Source organism: Myotis davidii, unplaced genomic scaffold, assembly GCF_000327345.1.
Source record: "Myotis davidii unplaced genomic scaffold, ASM32734v1 scaffold1439, whole genome shotgun sequence".
NCBI classification, from domain to species: Eukaryota; Metazoa; Chordata; class Mammalia; order Chiroptera; family Vespertilionidae; genus Myotis; species Myotis davidii.
The window spans coordinates 506005-510005 of record NW_006292342.1 but is presented as its reverse complement, the minus strand read 5'-3'; positions in this window follow the sequence as shown (position 1 = coordinate 510005).

Sequence of the window (4001 nt, the reverse complement as noted above, 5' to 3'; positions counted from 1 at the left end):
GGAGGTGGCGGGAGAGGAAAGGGAAAGGCTGGCGGAAGCGTCGCCTCCGAGCTGTTGGGCCTTTAAGCCTAAACCCGAAATAGCTCCGATGTGCGGGGGCCGGTCGCAGAGAGACGCCGGCTTGGGCACAGATGGGGGACGCGCAGGCAGAGGCGCACGGAGACAGACAGGGACGCGTGGAAATAGAAACAGACAGGGACACAGACGCAGCTCCGGATGCTGAGTGAGCTGTGCTGCAAGCGATCCTTGGCTAAAAGCTTGGGGGAGGGAAAGGCTCGCTCATTTCTGACCCGAAGGCTGCAAATTGCTGCTGGGTGTGTGGCCGTGGCTCAGTGACTTAAACACTTCGGAGCCTCCCTTTCTCCTCTGTGAAATGGAATGATAATTTCTGCGGGGTCCATGTGAGAAAGAAATGAGATCAGACCATATTGAATTTTCAGAGAACAGTGTCTGCACCCAGTAGGTGCTTAATGAATGCTGGTAACATCTGAACTTGTGGGAGCATGTTAGAATCCAAATCAGATCATGTCCCACTCTGCTCAGAGCTCTCCATGGCTTTCACCTCACTCAGGGGGGAAAAAGCAAAGTTCTCACTCAACAGGAGGCCCACGAAGTCCTGTAGGATGTGCCCAATCCCCTTCCTGCCCTCACATTCCTCCCACCCTCCCTCTGGCTCACTCTCATCCGTCCACCCTGGCCTCTTGGCTACTTCTGGACACACCAGCCACTGTCCAGCTAGGGCCTTTGCACTTACTGTTTCCTCTGCCTGGAACTCTCTACCCTTGAATAATCACAGGCCCCTCACAGCCTTCAGGTCTTTGTTCATAGCTCACCTTTTCAGGCGTTTCTCTACTGCACCTCTGTTTAAAGTTGCTATGCCCTCGGGATTCCTAACCCGCTTATCTTGCTCTATTTTTCCACAGCACTGTCACCTCACAACATACTATGTAATTTATTTATTGCATCTATTGTCTGTCTCTTCCCAAAATAGAATATCAGCTGCAATAGGACAAGAATATTTTCTTTTGCCTGGCTGGTGGGGCTCGGTGGTTAGGTGTCAACCTGTGAACCAGAAGGTCGTGATTGATTCCGGGTCAGGGCACATGCCTGGGTTACAGGCTCCATCCCCAGTGTGGAGCGTGCATGAGGCAGCCAATCAATGATTCTCTCTCATCAGTGATGTTTCTCTCTCTCCCTCTCCCTCTCCCTTCCTCTCTGAAATCAATAAAGATATGTTTTTTTAAAGAATATTTTATTTTATTCATTACTGTATCCCCAGTGCCTCGAACTGAATCTGGAACATAGTAGGCTCTTGGTAAGTATTTGTTCAATGTCTGGTTGTTATTTGAGGACTCAGTAACATATTTATAAAGCTCCTAGTGTACCTATTAGGACTAGCTACTTACCCCCTATTTTGGCTCTCATTTCTTTTTTCTTACTTTATTGCATTAGCTAGCATTTCAGTTCAATGTCAACTAGTAGAAGTGAATGTAAACATCATCTCGCCGAAACCAGTTCGGCTCAATGGATAGAGCGTCGGCCTGCGGACTGGAAGGTCCCAGGTTTGATTCCGGTCAAGGGCATGTTCTTGGGTTGCAGGCACATCCCCAGTGGGGGGTGTGCAGGAGGCAGCTGATTGGTATTTCTCTCTCATCGATGTTTCTGACTCTCTGTCTCTCCCTTCCTCTCTGTAAAAAATCAATAAAAATATATTTTAAAAAAAAACAAAAACATCATCTCACCGGCCCAGTATTTAGCATGAGGCAAGCCTGCAACGGACAGTTGTTGAACAAATAAACTAATGTACAAAGATAGCTTAAAGGTCACCCCCCGCCCCCCTTCTCAGCCAGACTGAATCAGTCCACATTCTGGGTTCCCATTGCTGCCTATTCTGCCCCCTATTAAAGCACTCATCATTTAGGGGTCATTATCTATAGTCCCTATTAGTGCTTTGTGAGAGCAAGAAATGCTACCTATTTCATCATCTAGGTCCCCACACAGAGTCTCAATGAAAGCTGAACGAATAAGAGACACAGGAAGAGAAAGGCGCCCTCTCTCTATATGCAGTCAGATAGATGTGCAGAGGCAGGCAGAGAAAGGGCTAGGCAGCAAGGGCCATGTCAGGTTCCAGAATTACACTGACAGAGCTGCATTCAAATGCCGGGGCTGCTACTTATTAGATGGATGCCCTTGGGCAAGTTGCCCAGCCTGAGTCTCACCTACTTGAGGGGGTTGTTGTGAAGATGAAGTGAAGCCATGCATATGAGGCTCTGAAGACAGTGCCTGGTAAACAGTAGGTTCTCACGAAACGGGAGCCACTGTTTCATTTAGTAATAACAACCAGCACTGTTGTTGAATCACATGAGGCTAACATGGGGGACGGCAACACATTCACAGAGACCTCACTTCCCCCCCTCCCCCACCAGTCTCCTTGCTGTTTCTCAAACACTCCAAACATATTCAGACTGGAGGGCTGTTGCCTCCATCCAGAAAACCATCCTCAGATAGCCTGCGCTCCTCCCACCGCCCTGGCCTCCCTGGCTCTTGTTTTAAATGTGTATTTTGATTTCAGAGAGAAAAGGAGAGAGAAAAACAAACAGCCATCAGTGATGAGAATCATTAATTGGCTGCCTCCCGCAAGCCCTCTCCTGGGAATTGAGCTCACAACCCAAGCATGTGCCCTGACTGGGAATCAAACTGTGACCTCCTGGTTCAGAGGCCCACGCTCAACCACTGAGCCACACCAGCTGGACTTATTTTGCTTGTTTTCGGCTTATAACATTCTAACAAGACATCAAATTTACCTCCTATGTATTTTTTTAATTTGCCTTTTTTTTTTATTAGCTTTTGCCTGTCCTTTGGTTAGTAGATGAGGTCAGATGTTGGTCAGATGCTGCTAGGACAATACTAGCATATAGTAGGTACTCAACAAATAGCACTTGAGTCCTAGACGGTGTTTCTAAGTGGTTAGAGCATAGGCCCACACACCGAAGCATCACAGGTTCCATTCCCTGTGATGTACCCTTGCAGCTTCACTCCCCGGCCACAGCCAGGGTACATGCAGGAGACAACTGATCAATGTCTCTCTCCTACATTGTTTTCCCCCCTCTATCCCTCCTTCCCTCCCTCGCACTCTCTCAAAAAATCAATTGAAAAATATCCTCGCATGAGGATTAACCAAAAAATAACTCTTAAATGAATGAATCTGGTTGACTCCATCTTCTTTGGGTCTCTGCTCAAAGTCATCTCCTTCCAGATCCTTCCCTGACAGATGCCTCCCTCAAAACTATTGCTCTTTGCCCCTCATTCAGCCTTTTCTTCTTGGCGCTCATCATCCCTTACATATCTTTATGTTTCTGCTTTCCCCAACCCCTAAGTTTCATGAGGGCAGGGAATTTTTCTGTCTTGTTATAGCTTTATCGAATATCAATCCATGGACACGTAAACTGTGCAGTCCCACAAGGCCTTACACTTAGAATGTTTAAGGCTCTGTTGTCATCTTGAAATTCTTCATAATTTTGAACAGGGACCTTGGATTTTCATTTTTCCCTGGGCTCTGCAAATTTTGTAGCCAGTCCTGGAAATATTCCCAGTGCATGGAACAGCCCAGGGTAGGTGCTCAGGACTTGTGGAATGAAGGAAGGAAAGGAGGCGTGGACAGCCAGCGGAGCCCCACAGGCCAGGGACGGGAGGGGAAGGCACTCAGGCCACCATTGTCTGGATACCGGTGCACATTTGAAGAAGCCAGTCCTGGCAGAAAGCTGGACACGGGAGGCAAGGCATCAGCCTCTAAGCCTGCTTTCCCCTCCCCTGGGCAGCAGGCAGTCTGGGGATGGGGCAGGAGGGGGAGTCCAGATGGCAGAGCAGGCCTCTCTGGGCGGCTGGCACCAGGCTCAGGCTGAGAGGCCTTTTCCCCCACCTGATCTGTCAGCACCAATCAGCAGCCGTCCAGCCTGGGAGCCTCTGGCTGGGCCTGAAAGAAGAGAGCTGGCTTCACCCCG